Below are 16,913 nucleotides of genomic sequence, written 5' to 3'. Positions count from 1 at the left end.
TCAAAGCATACATGAATACAATCACATGTACTGTATAACATACTTATCCTCCCCACCATGCCCTGCACCCCTCTATGGCGTTATACCCCTTATGTGAGTCACAAAGACTTCCCACACCCGACTCATTTTACATAAAACATTATTAACCCTGGCAATCATCTTTTCAAAGGCAGCAGTCTCTGTCATGAGTTTAAACCACTCCACAAGCTCTGGTTTATGTGGGCTCTTCCAATTGCGAAGTATGAGTCGAGCCGCAACTATAAAACCAGTTACTGTCAATCGGAGCTCCGCTTTAGTAAGGCCTGGTGGCATCAGAGCCTTATCCATTAACAGGCACAGTTGTGGGGATTCTGGTAAAGGTCGTTTCAGCCATCCCTCAAGGTTTTTTAGCACCACCTTCCAGAAGGGCAGTACCATAGGACAGTCCCATATAGCATGAAGGACTGTGCCCAGGTCCTTATGACATTTCCAGCATTTATTATCCTGAGTTAATCCCATTCTAAACAATTTCAGTGGTGTGAAATAATATCTGTGTACGATCTTATAGTGGATGAACTTACTCCTTGCCTCCCTTGTAGCCCAGCCTACATTTGCGATCAAATCCTGCCATACATCTTCACTAATCTTACCACCTTGGTCCTTCTGCCTTATTAGTTTTAGCTTTCACACATTCTTGTTTGAATATTTGACATTTTCCTATAAAACAGGTAGGCGGAGTGCAAAGTATGACGACAATTGAGAAATTCTTGAACCTTATTTTCTCCTTCCTCCGCCCATTCTAATCCAAAAGTAGAACTCACACTACTCCTCAATTGTAAATACTTCCAGAAATCCCCTTTATCTGTTAAATTACATTGTTCTTTAAGGTCCTGAAATGATCTAAGGGACCGGTCCCTGTATAGGTCATTGACAACACGTATCCCTTTTGCCAGCCACGTATGCCAAAAACATGTCTTTTTCCCTATACATATTGAAGGGTTATTCCATTAAGAAGAATAGCCCTGCTTATACTGTGAGATCACCAAGAGCTTAAATGTGCCCTTGCCCATGCCCACCGAGAGTGTTGTAAGATCAGGTTTTCTTCTTCTGGCTGTCTGTCTTTTTTCTTCTGTGATACTAATTCCACAATATTAAATGGAGCTGCAAGTTCCTTCTCAATCTTAACCCAACTAGGGCTTGACCCATACTCTATCCAGTGATTCGTTAGCTTGTTCATTTCAAACGCTATGCTATATAATTCCATATTTGGAAGAGCCAGTCCCCCAATATCTCTTGAGGCAAAGAGTTTCTTCAAAGCAATTCTGGGCTTTTTCCCGTTCCATAAGAAGTCTGTAATCATACGATTATATTGTTTGAGGATCTCGTCAGAGATGGTTATTGGTATCATCATAGAGATGTAATTAAATTGTGGAATGACCACCATCTTTATAATATTAATTTTCCCCCACAAAGTAAGGTTTATCAGTTTCCACTTGTCCAGATTCGTCTTAATTTTATGAATTAAAGGAGCTGTATTAATAGAGATTATATTTTCTAGATCTGAGCATAATCGAATCCCTAGATATTTCATTCCAGATGGGATAACCTTAAACTGGAATGTAAAGATTACTGATTGATTGCATCCTCTTGATATTGGCATACCTTCAGATTTTTGCCAATTTATTTTATAGCCTGATAATTTTGAAAATGATTCAATTGTTGATAAAACATTAGGGATGGACACTATAGGGTCTTTGGTAAGTAATAAAATGTCATCTGCGTACAGAAACAATTTGTGTTCCTCCCCCCCGTGTGACACCCCTTTAAAGGGGACTGTAGGAGCTATTTGTTATTTTGTACATTTGCCTCACTTATTAGTTAGTTATCTTTTGGGGGTTTAGTTTGGGGAATAAACCTTTTTTGGTTGTTCAACATATTTAGTATTGTTTGAGTTAATTTGGGTATTTAATTGTGCTTTTATTTTGAAAGCAAGTGGTTAGCTGGGGCACTGGGAGAGTTTATTTAGATGAGCAGGCAGTCACAGGTGAGCAGGCACCTGGGAGGGCAAATAGGTTTTACCAGGGCAAGAGAGGCGGCAAAGGCCATTGTCGTTTGTTTGCTTGTTTTTGGAGAAATAAACCGAAAGAAACGTGGTTTTTTGCCTGGACAATGGACTCAATTACCTGCGTAAATTCACTCCCAAGGTGTCTCAGTGGCCGTTTGATTTGATTTAGTTTATTATGGTTTTGACATGTTTTTTGTTTTGATTATCTACACAAGAGGACGAATAGCCACTACAGAAAGTAAAAAACCTACCCTAAAGTGAATATTAGGCGGATGGAATCTCTGGAAGCTTGGATATTGGATTGATGGTAAATGAAAGAGGATTGCTGGATTGGAAAACGCGTCAGTTTTGGAGAGTCACTGGCCGACGGACATCGCACGAAACCACTCAACAGCATCGGTGAGCAACGAATTACAAGCAGGCTGTATTGGAAAACGGCTTAACTATTGGAGTGTTTGAATCATCGTTTCTTCTCACTGGATGTTTATTGGGATCTTTGGAAGTTCGGATGACGCGCGTGTGCTGAGCCATACTACTACTATGTCACGGTAAACCATGCCTACTCTCATTCATAAAGTTCTTTGATGCGGAGCCGTGTGTCACAAACGATATCCCTGTGTGTTATGAATAGTTCAACAAAGAGTGTGGAAATTAAAGAAGACTGAAAACTATTTGGTGTGGAAAACATGTCTGAGGCTTCATCTAAAGCAAATGACGCTGTGTCCGTGCTCTCAAAACGGAGCGTCAAGTTTACCTTAAAGGGTCTGGAATTCTATGTAAAGACATGTCGAGAAAAAAGGTCTACGAAGTGCAAACAAGTAAAGAAGTGTATGGATAAAATACGCGATTTGATGGAATCCAATGACAATGTGAACTCCAAGCTCAGCTGAGCAAATGTATTACCGTAAATTCCAGACTATAAGCCGCTACTTTTTCCCAGGCTTTGAGCACCGCGGCTTATAATACGGCGCGGCAAATATATGCTTTTTTTTTTTGTTTTCATGCCGCCAAAAATATTTTGCACCGTAGCATTAGACCAATACAATTAAGGAATAGTTCACAGTGGTCCAATGAAATTGTACGATAAATCAAACACTCTTACACTACTAAATTACTGTAAATCGGTTATTTGTACTCACTCTCAACATGGAAAACAAACAAAGAAATGCGTATGATGCAGCTTTTAAATTGAAGGCGATCAATGACTTTTCCTGGTAGGTTACTGTCTTTTTTTTTTTTTACCAGCTGTGTTACTGTGTTACAGGCCCTGTTCGAAAAAAAAAGCATTTACACCACGTATTTGTGCGTTACCGATAGGTATGTAAGTTAAAACCAGCCGTGTTACAGATACTGTTCGGAAAAAAAAAGCATTTGCAGTATGTAGGTATTTGTTTCTGTTACCATATGCATTTATTTAAAAGTTTAAAAATCCTCACGTGTAACATCTTTCTGTGTAAATATCTCATATTACTATGTGGACACCCGCGGCTTATAATCCGGTGCGGCCTATTCAAGTACAAAATGGATTTTCTTTTTAAAATGAGAGGGTGCGGCTTATATTCAGGTGCGCTCTATAGTCCGGAATTTACGGTAAGTGCTTTGAAGAAGCCAATGATATGCATGAAGCCATTTTGAATCTTAATTTGCCAGAGGATGAAGTTGAACGGCAAAATACGTATTTTCATGCAAACCGGTCTGTGTTTTCTGATTTCATTAAAAAGGTCAAATGTTTGTTGTCTGATGCTGGCCATCCATATGCTCAATCAAATGATGATGAACAACCTCCTGATGACTTAAGTGTGGCTTCTGACGAGATTAATCCCGAAGACAGTGTTTCAAACGTTTCAAGTCAAGAGGAGAAACGTTCCAGAGCACATTCTAAGTTATCCAAAGCATCATCTACATCATCTGCAAGAATAAAGACAGAAGCTGATAAAGCAGCACTTATAGAGCGCATGGCTGCATTAGAAAGGAAACATGCATTGGAAGCAAAAGCGGAAAAACTCAGAAAGGAAAAAGAACTGTTCGCTCTGGAAACGGAACTTGCTGCCGCTAATGCAAAACTGAATGTGTTAGAAATCAATTCAAAATGTGGCTCAAAAGGATCGGACGCAATGAACTCATATTTCGACAGGAACTGGACTGATGCTCAGGGAACGCACCGGCTGAATCTCCACACAGTTGATTTCGTTCCACAAAAGGATGCGGCAAATAACGTTCAGAGTAAAGCTCACATTGAGTTTCAAGCTGTCACCGTCAGACCATCAATGACAACTAATACCCATGTGAATGTCAGGCCTGGACGAGCAGCAACAACACAAACTGACACTGGCCCAATAATAAGTCAAACTCAAACAACACAAATGGTTCCTAATGCTCTGAATCGAGCCAGCAACAGGAACTCACGCAACAATATTATGGACATTGTGCAAAAGCAGAATGACATCACTGCATTGTTGGTTCAGCAAAATTTGGCATCTGCTTTGCCAGTGAGAAATATTCCTGTTTTCGATGGTGACCCTCTTCAGTTCCAGTCTTTTATGAGATCCTTTGAAAACTGTGTAGAAGGAAAAACTAACAATTTCAGTGATTGTTTGTCATTTTTGGAACAGTACACCAGGGGGCAGCCAAGAGATCTTGTCAGGAGCTGTCAGCATCTACCCCAAAGCGTGGGTTATCAGAGAGCCAAATTCCTACTTATGGAGCATTTTGGAAATGAGCATAAAATTTCTTCAGCCTACATTGAAAAAATTCTCAACTGGCCCCCCATTAAAGCAGAGGATGTACCAGCATTGCAATCGTTTTCCCTGTTTCTTCGAGGTTGCTCCAATTTGACACAGCAGATAATCTACATGAAGGATTTGGACATGCCCTCCAATCTCAAACTTATTATGATGAAGCTTCCTTACAAGCTACGTGAGAAGTGGAGGAGTGTTGCATGTGATCTGCAGGAGCAAAATGGATGCAGAGTAATATTCACTGACCTTGTGACATTTGTGGAAAAACAAGCCAAAATAGTCTCTCACCCGCTATTTGGTAATATTCAAGATCTGCCACTTGTCAGCCGGAGCAAAGCCTCAATTGTCAGTTACACAAAGCAAAGAAGAAGTGGAAGCACTTTTGCCACCAGTGTCGCTACAGTGAAGGAAGGTGACAAAATCTACATGGACAGTAACATCAAGTCCTCCTCTGATCAAAGCCATCTTAAATGCTGTTTATTCTGTAAACTTAACAGTCACTCTCTGGATAAATGCTCACAGTTCAAGTTGAAGATGCATCGGGACAAGATAAATTTCATAAAGGAAAATGGAATTTGTTTTGGTTGCTTGAGAGTTGGTCACACAACCAAACATTGCAGGAGTCATTTGGTTTGTATCGTGTGTGATCAGAAGCATCCATCAGTCCTTCACATTCAGGAAAAGGATAAAGCTACTCCTTTAAAGATGCACAAGCTACTGTGAGCCCCCCACAGAGTGTTTCTCCTGGGCTTTCGCAGACATGTGGAGCTATTGGGGCTGGTGATGAGGATGATACTGTCTTTTCCATTGTTGCAGTACAGGTTAAATGCCACACAAGTGATGAGATTGTGCAAACTTATGCTTTTCTGGATCCTGGGAGTTCAGGTACATTCTGCACCATCAGTCTGGCAAGGAGACTGGGCCTGAGAGGCAAACCAGCCAACATTTTATTGAGAACCATGGGTCAGAGGAAAATTGTGAGTACCACTGTATTGTCTGGTGTGGAAGTGTCTGGCATGGATGCAAATGATTTTATTGAGTTGCCAAGTGTTTTGACACAAGAGACCATGCCAGTGTCAAGATTGAACATTCCACAGCAAGAGGATATTGCAAAATGGTCTTATCTGAGGAGCATAAAACTTCACACCCTGGATGCAGAGATTGATCTGCTCATTGGGACAGATGCTCCTAAGGTGATGGAACCCTGGGAACTGATTAACAGTCAGGGGGAAGGACCATACGCAGTCCGAACCAGAGTCGGCTGGGTAATCAATGGACCACTTCGTTGTGGAAACAGCTCTGTCGTCACGACTAATCATATCTCTGTGGAACATCTGGAGGAGATGCTTATTAGTCAATATAATCATGATTTCAGTGAAAAAACATCAGTGGAGCAATTGGAAATGTCAAGAGAGGACATTAAGTTCATGAAAACTATGGAAACTACAACAAAACTAAAAAAAATGGCAAAAGGGAATGAGAAAAAGGGATGTCCCGGAAACTTTGTTGACCAAGTTTTTGGTGGGGAAATGACTAGCACTATAATGTGTCAGCAGCGCAAAACGGTGTCTGTAGTGATGGAGATGTTTTTGGATCTTTCTCTTCCCGTTTCATATGAGGTATACAGGAAGAAAAAACAGAAGAAAGGAGTTCAGCAGACCAGTGAGTCAGTGCAGGATAGCAGAAACAGTCCTGCCTCGACAAGTGGAAATTATGATATTCCTGTTGGAGCTGGCAGCAAATACCAGCAGAAAAAAGCAAAGAAGCAAGCAAAGCATCAAAAAAGGCAGCAAAAGTTTGAGGGCAGAGTGACTTTGGACAGTCTGACACCTCCAAGCAACACAGATACTGAACATACAGATGCTACTGCAGATACAAAGGACATGGAGAACACCAACGAGGATGCGAATGGAGAAGCTCCAATGAGTGAAGAAACTCCTGCACCAGCCAGTGTGTCTGAACAAGATCAGAGCACTGAGCAGGAAGAAGAGGAGGACCAAGATTCAGTGACTGACTGTGACTCTTTAGCTACGTCGTCCGTCAACAATCGTTTCACTCTTTTATCAGAGGAGCAGCACTCACAGGACAGCTTATGTGATGAAATGGCCAACATGGTACAGTGGCAGCTGGAGAGGTCGATGTTTTGGACTGATTGCACGACCATCCTCAAGTACATCTGTAGTGAAACTAGACATTTCCATACTTTTGTTGCTAACAGAGTCTCTGTTATTAGAGAAGCTACAGATTTGGGCCAGTGGAGGTATGTTGGCACCAAGATGAATCCTGCGGATGAAGCGTCATGTGGATTGACAGCTGAGGAATTCCTCACAAATGGAAGATGGATTAAAGGCCCGGAATTCCTCTATTTCTCAGAGAGTGAGTGGCCTGTACCTGATTTTGAGTCAGCTGTGATTCCTACTGATGACCTGGAGGTCAAAAAAGAGCCAGCAGTGTATGCCATCGTTAAGCACTCAGAAGATCCCACTGACTGTCTCATTCACTACTTCTCGTCATGGAGGAAACTTAAAATATCTGTTGCCTGGTTCCTTGAGATTGAAAGAATTCTTTTGCTTTTGAGCCAAAAGAGAAAGGAGTTTAAAGCTGCTGAGAGTGACAAGGAAACAGAAGCTGAAAATTCTCCTCAACGGAAACTTCAGAGCTTCAAAGCCACACTTCGAGGGAGGATTTTGACCCCGAAACTTGGAGAGCAGAAGATAGCAGATTTACCGGAGGAGATATTGTCATCATCGCTGATGTTACAGCTCCCAGAGGATCCTGGGTGATGGGCCAAGTTCTGAGTACTAAGTCTGATGCCAACGGATTGGTCCGTTCTGTGTGCCTGCAAACTAAGGCTACGTGCCCACGACAACGGTAACGACAGATAAACGCAGAACATTTCGACAGATGTGCCTATCTTGCACACGGCGACGGCGTTTTTAGGAGTTCAAAACGGAGAAAACGCAAACGGCCTCCAGAGTGGAGATCTTGAAAACGATCCAACCTCTCGTCGCCGTAGGAATAGTTCAAAATGCAGAAGTGCGTTTTTTGCACACGTTAAGTGGGTAGTTCTCCATGAACGACTCCCATATCTCACTATATTTATTTTGGACACTCTCCCAATCCACATTATCCACTGCCTTCCTGGCTTTGTAGTTCAGTGTCGTGTTCAGGAGCAACTGGACCTCATCATCTGTCCAAACAAAGTTTGAAGGCGTACTGTTGTTGCCGCCGCGCTTCGCCATTTTCTTCCAACTGACGCGGAGGAAGTAGCCACAAAACAGGCATTTCTCATATTTATTAATATATAACAATATAACTCATATAACAATACCAAAGGTATTGTTGCTACTGCCACCTACGTCCGGGGCGTACATACTACATCGGCAAACTGCGAGTTTTATGAGTTTTATACGTTTTCCCTGTTCCCATGGATAGACAGATATCTACCCCCAAGCGCTCGTGAGAACGCAGATAAATTGTGGAGGAAAAAAACGGACATCTGCGTTTATACTTCAGAGCGTTGTCGTGGGCACGTAGCCTAAGACCAGTGTTCTGGAGCGGCCTGTAACAAAGATCTACCTGCTCCTGGAGGCCACAGTATAGGATCATGGACATTATTCTTTCTTTCTCCCTGGCTACTCTATCCTCTATCTGTGTTTCTTTTGTTCACAGCTTTCCAGAAGAAGACAGAAGAATCCTCTTTGTAGAGTTAGGGAGAGATAAAGGGAATAGCTCCTTGTAGAAATGAATATAATTGTGAGTTTAAACTTTTCACAATTAGGGGCCGGAATGTAGGAGCTATTTGTTATTTTGTACATTTGCCTCGCTTATTAGTTAGTTATCTTTTGGGGGTTTAGTTTGGGGAATAAACCTTTTTTGGTTGTTCATGATATTTAGTATTGTTTGAGTTAATTTGGGTATTTAATTGTGCTTTTATTTTGAAAGCAAGTGGTTAGCTGGGGCACTGGGAGAGTTTATTTAGATGAGCAGGCAGTCACAGGTGAGCAGGCACCTGGGAGGGCAAATAGGTTTTACCAGGGCAAGAGAGGCGGCAAAGGCCATTGTCGTTTGTTTGCTTGCTTGTTTTTGGAGAAATAAACCGAAAGAAACGTGGTTTTTTGCCTGGACAATGGACTCAATTACCTGCGTAAATTCACTCCCAAGGTGTCTCAGTGGCCGTTTGATTTGATTTAGTTTATTATGGTTTTGACATCTTTTTTGTTTTGATTATCTACACAAGAGGACGAATAGCCACTACAGGGACATATTATGCAAAACTCACTTTTTGCGGGTCTTTGTGTTCATTGGGTCTCTACTGTTCCTTTAAACACTCCAAGCGCGAAAAAAACCCATCCATCCATTTTCTGTAGGTCAGTAGAAAGACTTTGGTGTCAAGAAAAAAATGCTGCTGTGAGCCATTTGGATGGCTCCCTTATTGTGACGTCACAATAAGGGAATTTGCATATACCTGTCGAGTCCCCACCCTCTACATTTGTTGAAGATTCGCCATCATCGAGCATCGAGCATACGAGCGCAACGGCTACGAAAGGAAAATCACACATGAAGTGTTGTGTTGTTGGCTGCACCTGTGGTGCGTTTCTGGAGACCCAGGTGTCCAGCTGCAGCTCCAGTCTCTGCCGGTGATACCTCCCGGTGGTTTTCACAGCCACGAACAGGTCAGCCTGTGTGAGCTGCTCCACCGGCCGAGGGGGGAGCACTCCTCCGCGCCGGGCCGCTCACCTCTCCCGGGCCAGCCGCCTGAAATAAGTTGAGAAAACATCTGCGCCCCCTGCAGCCGGCAGCTCCTTCTGGTGTCCGCCAGTGAGCACTCACATTCCGGCCGCCAGCAGACAGGTGACCGCGGCGACAGCAGCGCGAGGTCCCGCTGAGCTGAAGGCGAGCCTCGGTCCCCCGGCAGGCTTCCACATGTTCACTGCGTGGATGGGTTCACCACTTCGCTCATGGACAGAAAAGAAGTGTTTTCTCAACAGCGGGACCTCGCGCTGCTGTCGCCGCGGTCACTTGTCACTGGTCGCTGGTCGCTGGTGAAATCTCTTTATGTGAGAGTGATTTTGTGCAAAGAACTTCATGAACATGTTTTGTATAGCCCATAGACCAATTCTAACTTGTTTAAATAGGTAAAATATGTCTCCTTTAAAAAAAATTTAAAAAAAAAAAAAAAACTTTTATAGCTTGCTCCCATAGTAAATCTCTCTTGTTGCTTTGATTTTTAAAAAGAGGTAAAATCCCTTTGATCTTTGGTCAGTCTTATTGTCTGTGAGACAGCCGGATAGTTCTTCCCTTCGTCTTTTTTTCTGATGGGAGGGGGCATTCCTTTCTTTCCATACGGAGGAGTAAAACACTGCCAAAACAACTTAAGTTCCACAGCTGCAGCTAACTGTATGTGGTTAGAGTACAAGTGTTAGATATTTGCCATGTACCCAACCCACAAAACACTTCAAATTGAGGATTTTAAATTCTTCGTCTTGGCCAGAGTTTTTGCGTGTGGACAGACCGAAAACCCGTTTATAGAAGAAACTGTTTGACTAAAGTTTATGTAGGAAGTTTAGATATTTAAATGAATGGTGTCAAGCCATGTAGGCCAGAAATTCTAATTGGTTTTATTAATAAAATAGAACACACAAGAGTCCATTCACATCAGCCAGTTAATCCTCTCTTTCATTTCATGGAAAAACAAAAACTGTTTTTTGTTCTACTTTGTTTCTCTGACATGTATTTTATTTATTTTTATATCATGTTACTTGCTGTTAGATTTTAAAATGGTGTGGAGTCTTCTAACTGAAACCATCATTATCATGTAAATAAATTATTTGTCTGGAAAGGGACAATTCAGCCCTCATTAGAGATGTAATATTTTAATTGTTTAAGTTTGTGTTTGCTTACTGTTCATTTTAAAGTGCCTACAGAGAAATTCCACTATTGTTTAAATCCACTATGATGGTTATTGGTGATAATGTATGAAATGTGTGACTCGCTGAATAAGGTGTTTTATTTTTTTTTTAGTTTTAATGTATGAAAGATGTTGGAAAGAAGCTCAGACTTTAAGAAGATGTGAGTGAATATAGCAGTTGGTCTTCGGCCGTTACTTTGAGTGTTCTCTGGTTACTGTCAGGTTTGGGAACTTGGCTGGGGAGTTTTTGGATGCTGCTTAGTGCTTACAGCTTTGTTCCAGGAGGTGGCGTTGGCGTCAGGAGGCATCAACAGGTGCAACCCATTATCCGGTCATCAGGGGAGGCTTATACGAACCACTGCGGCCAGTAGTTCCTCGTCGGAAAGTTGAGAGCTTGTCGATACTACTTTACTTTAAGATGGAAATGCCTTCTAAAGTTCAAATGGGATATATGAGTTATCAAGTGAGAGAATACATACCACCCCCATTAAGATGCTTTAAATGCCAAAGAGTTGGGCATGTTGCGGCACAATGCAGAGGCAAGACCAGATGTGCTAAATGTGGAGGGGAGCATGACTATGGTAAATGTGGGGAAATAGCTGAATTAAAATGCTGTAATTGTGGAGCATCTTCAGAAAGATCAGAAAGCTGACTGGGATAAATATATGGAATGTTGCAATGAAGAGATAAATGACTCATGCCCAAACTTGGACGAGACAATAGATAAAATGAATGAATCCTTAAGCAACATGATTTTAAGAGTAGCAAGTCAAAATATACCAATCAGTAAAAGCCAAAACAAGAGAAGAAATGTACCATGGTGGAATGAAAAATGCACAGATGCGGTAACAGACAGAAATAAAGCATTTAAGAAACTACGTAAAACTTTAACTATGGATAATCTAGTAGATTATCAAAGGAAAAAGGCTATAACAAGGAAGGTAATTAAAGAAACCAAGAAAGAAGCTTGGAGACAATTTTGCTCAACGATTGGAAGAGAAACAACTTTGAACAGGATGTGGATGATGGTAAAGAAAATGACAGGTAAATATAAACCAGCTCAAATTCCAGTGTTAATTGATGGAGGAAATAAAGCTATATCAGATGCAGATAAAGCAAATATGTTGGGTGAAAAGTTTGCTGAAATGCATAAAGGAAATCACCTAGATGAAAGGTTCAAAAAGAGGAAAGAGGACATTTTGAAGGAAAATGGAAATATTTTAAGTGCCAAACAAGAGTCAAATAATATACTCGATGCAGAATTTACTATGTCAGAGCTTAAAATGGCCCTAAATACTACTGCATACTCATCACCAGGACCTGACAATTTATGCTATGCTATGTTTAGGAAGCTACCTGATGGATTATTGGTTAAGATTTTAGAGCTATTCAATAATGTATGGAAAAAGGGCAAATTACCAAAGATATGGAAAATGGCAAATATTCTTCCTTTCTCTAAGCCAGGAAAAGATCCAAGCAATCCAGGGAATTACAGGCCTATAGCATTGACATCACATTTAGGAAAATTAATGGAGAAATTAATTGTGGCAAGATTAAATTATTTCTTGGAGAAGAAATGTTTTCTTAAAAATGATCAAACCGGATTCAGAAAGGGTAAATCTACGACAGATGCTTTGGTGAAGTTGTGTGATGAAGTGGAGAAAACACTGATGATGAAGGAGATAATGGTGGCAGTGTTTTTGGATATAGAAAAGGCATATGATACTGTGTGGAGGGAAGGGCTACTGATTAAATTGGATAGAATGGGGATTAGAGGGAAAATGTATAATTTCATACTGGATTTTCTTTCACAAAGTACTTTTAGAGTTAGAGTGGGCTCAGAACAATCTAAAAAATTTACAGTAGAGAGTGGAATCCCTCAAGGAAGTGTTATCAGTCCCGTTTTATTTTATTTAATGATTAACGACATATTTATTAAATTAGGAAAAGGAAGTGAAGGACTATATGCAGATGATGCAGTAATATGGAAAAGAGGCAGACATTTCCCATATATAATAACAATCATGAAAAAGAAAATCCAAATTTTGGAACAATGGGGAGTTGATTGGGGATTTAAATTTTCTATTGAAAAAACAAATGTTCTGTATTTTACAAGAAAGAAAATTACTGAAAACTACCAGATATTTATGTATAATCAAGCTCTGAAAAGAGTCATGAAATTTAAATATCTAGGAGTATGGATGGATGAAAAACTTACATGGAAAGATCATGTGCATCACATGGAAACTAAATGTAAAAGAGTCTTGAATCTGATGAGAATGATTACTGGACATAACTGGGGTGCAGATAAGCAGTCTTTAATTAATATTTATATTGCATTAATAAGATCGATCATAGATTATGGGAGTATAGTGTATAGCACAGCATGCAAATCTAATTTAGCAAAGTTGGACAGAATTCAGTTTAGAGCTCTAAGAATGGCCATAGGTGCTATTAAAACGACTCCAACAAGTGCTATTCTGGTAGAGACGGAGGAAGCCCCACTTGAATTAAGACATATTAAGCTGGCTTTAACATACAGGGTGCGATTGATGGGAGATAGTAATAATCCAGCAGCATCAGTACTAAATGATTGTTGGGAATATCAAACTAAGGCTTGGATGGAACATAAAACAAAGTAGCAGAGCAATATGACATCAAAGATTTAGAATTTAGTCCTACAATAGTTCTGAGTGAGGTCCCTCCCTGGATGCTACCAGTTCCAGATGTTGATACAGAGATACTGAAAGAAAAGAGGAAATACCCTGATGATCAGAGTTTTGCATGGTTTAGTGAAAGATATTTATCCTCTTCATTTTATGGTTTTGTTAAAATTTTTACTGATGGATCAAAAGATCAAAATGGTCACTGTGGAATAGGAATTTACATTCCTGAATTTAAAAAAGGACTGAAATACAGATTAAATAATCACCTTTCAGTATATACAATAGAAATGACGGGCATAATAACAGCTCTAAGTAGCCTTGCTGACGCGTCCACAATCTCGATGAAATGGTGGTCTGGGAACTAGGTGTGCATTTTCTCGTATTTGAGGCGTGGTTTACGAATGCCTAGAGCCGTTTATTGGGCGCTACGAATGTCTATCAAATGGCGTCTGGTTCTTACCATGCTGCTTTGCGCGCGATTCATAGCCAATTGTATCACTTATACCAGATGACGACAGAAATTCGACGAGGAAGAAGAAAAAAAAGTAAATTAAAAGTAAACTTGCGCTCTAAGCTACTTAAATTGACAACAAAGTAGGCCTATATGCTATATTCTACATGAATTTTTATGTTGTAGAGTTGTGAATTTATTTTAATAATGGAGAAATTGAGCAGCCTTGCTTTGTTGTCTACAGTAGTAGATCAACCCTCATCTTACTTTGAAGCTCCCAGAAGTGACGTCGACGCAGCTTTAGCAGCAGAAAAGCTATCAGGCTTGTGTTGATAATAATAAACTCCTGGACTATGTACAAACTTCCAAATGCATCGTTTTGTGAGTACAGAATATATTTGTACTACTGTAGAAGTTTGGTGTCATGGCATGTGATTTTAGTGTGGTAATTTTGGAGATACTGCCAGGGTCCGTTAGCGCTTGTACTAAGCTATTCGGGATAACTCAGTAACTCAGCTGATGTTCAGCCAAGATCGGAAAAACTTCGGGTGGGCCACTTGGCTGGATATCACGTCTCAAATGACCCTAGGGTGAATCTACTCCGAAACACTTTCTAAGGCTGCATCGAACGGTAACGTTGTGTCCGCTGTCATGTTGGATTAACACTCTATAAGCTTTGGTGTAGCGCATAGACGTCGTCATCGTCTTGCTGCATTTCTCCCCCCCCCCCCGTTCTGTGATTGGTTCCCAAACTCAGGCAAAAATAAGGGCGGTGGTTTCCAGGCTGACTTTGCAGTGAGAATGAAATCGAGCGCAAAGCAGCATGGGAATTCCCAGGCTAAGCTCTAAGATGGATAGAAGAGATAAAACCGTTAGCATCTATAATATGCTCAAATTCAATGGCTGTACTGCAGAGTTTTGAAAGTGGACAATCAGTCAGAGAAGACTTAATAATAGAAGCTAGACACATCTTATTAAGTATTAGAAGCCTAGGTTTAATGGTTCAGTTTTGTTGGGTTCCAGCACATATTGGAATTAGAGGAAATGAAAAGGCAGACAGATTAGCCAAAAAGGCTCTAAAAAATAAAGAAATAGAAATCAATGTTCTAATTGGGAAAGGAGAAGCGAAAGCTAAACTTAAGTCTGAAATGATAAAGAGATGGCAACAGGAATGGGACTCTGAACCAAAGGCTAGGCACTATTACAATATTCAGAAAAATTTTAGAGGAAAAAGAATGAATATGCAAAATAGAAAAGAAGAAATAGTGTACTCAAGATTAAGAATGGGACATACAAGATTGAATTCATTTTAATTCAATTCAATTCATTTTTATTTATAAAGCGCCAAATACAACAAATGTCATCTCAAGGCACTTAGATAGTAAGTCCAATTCAAGCCAATTGGAATTCAATTAATTAATAATAATCATAATTATTGAATAAAATTCAACACTTAAAATATTAGGTAAAAGTGATGGTCTATGTACTGAATGCCTAACACAGGAGGATGTGGATCATGTTTTATTTAGGTGTAGGAGGTACAATGAGCAAAGAAAGAGATGGCAAAACTTAGATGATCATATTGAGGATATTCTTGGGGAACAAGGAATGCAAAGAGACAGAATTAGAGCATTATTTACCTTCCTAAAATACACTGAATTAATGAAAAGAATTTAATATATATATATATTGTTTATTTGTTGGTTTTGTTTTGTTATTACTTATTATCTCTAGCTTTATTTTACCATAGTATCACTCTCTACACACTCCTGTACAGTAGGTGGCGGTATACAACAACCAAAAGATGAAATCTGCCAATAAACGAAAGAAGAAGAAGAAGAAGTTCCTCGTCGGAGTGTTCACGCATGTGGTACGTTCGTTACCTCCTGACCAAGCTAAAATTCTTGTCCTTGCTCATGTGTCTTGTTTTGCTTTTTGACATCAGGTGCTCACAGAACAATCACGTCTTTCGGATCAAGTTTATTGGATCGCCTTTCCTGGACCAAGTAAGAAACTCTGATAAAGGATTACTCTCACCCATGAGAGTTTGCCGACTCTCTGGATTGCCTGCTCTGACCAAACGCTGTTCACCCTCCAACACACGCCACCTTCGGATTCCTCAAAGCCTCTCGAGACCCCTCCCTGGCGGACGTCCTGTCCTCATACGTAAAGGCTCTAGCATGGTTGCCGCGTCTGCTAGCGCGGGCGGTGTTGATGAAGTCACGATTTCGTGCCCGCCATGTATAGTGGCGCAAGTCGTTGCGCCAGTAGCTGCAATTTTCTCCGTCACAGAGGTGGCGCTGCTACGTTAAGGTTACCGCTACTCTACAACCACGAAAGTGGAGAAGAAAACAATGCTGCTGTCAAGAGCAGGAATACTGTAATTAATGATACTGCTGCAGTTTTCGGATCATTTAATTTTTTTTATTCAGTTAAAGCAATACAATGTAACTTCTCAAAAAGCCCACTCTGGAGCTCCCCCTACAGGCTTGGAGGTAATGTACGGTTACACTGTCGTAAATACAACACCCTTTCGCTTTCGCTTTCACGTTTCACGTTTGTTGACGAACCGGCGAGGAGTCAGAAGGTGCAAGCTATGTCGACCGAGAAGGTAAGAGTAATCAAATGTACCTGGGAGCGTGAGAGGGGTCTATTTGTTTTTGCGGTAGGTGTGCCAGAAAGCAAGTCGAAGTACTTCCGCTCAGCTCCCGGGCCGGTCCAGCAAAGTTACATAGCGCAGTTTTTCCAACTCAGACCCCCGAAGGGCATAGGAGACAGGCCAATCGTAATATTAAAACTCATTCTAGCTGCACAATTTTTTCCAAGCTGTTATTTTAAGGTAGAAATGTTACATAGTATTCCTTTAATAGAGGTGAAGGTTTGAAGCCCCTGGCATCAACAGAGTCTCTGCCCTCTTCTTTGCCTTCACGTATCTGTCCCGTAGCTTCTTCCACACATTCTTACAGAACTCTCCCTCTTTCCCCAAAGTTCTGCCCATCTCTGTGAACCAGTTTTGGGAGTTTACGTGCTCCCTGTGCTGTTTCACTGCAGTTTCGTACAGCTGCCTGTACAAACGCACCTCCTGACTGAGCCGGTCTCACAT

Source organism: Odontesthes bonariensis, chromosome 3 (assembly GCF_027942865.1).
Source record: "Odontesthes bonariensis isolate fOdoBon6 chromosome 3, fOdoBon6.hap1, whole genome shotgun sequence".
Taxonomy (NCBI): domain Eukaryota; kingdom Metazoa; phylum Chordata; class Actinopteri; order Atheriniformes; family Atherinopsidae; genus Odontesthes; species Odontesthes bonariensis.
The sequence above is the reverse complement of the archived record's forward strand: the minus strand, read 5'-3'. Positions refer to the sequence as shown.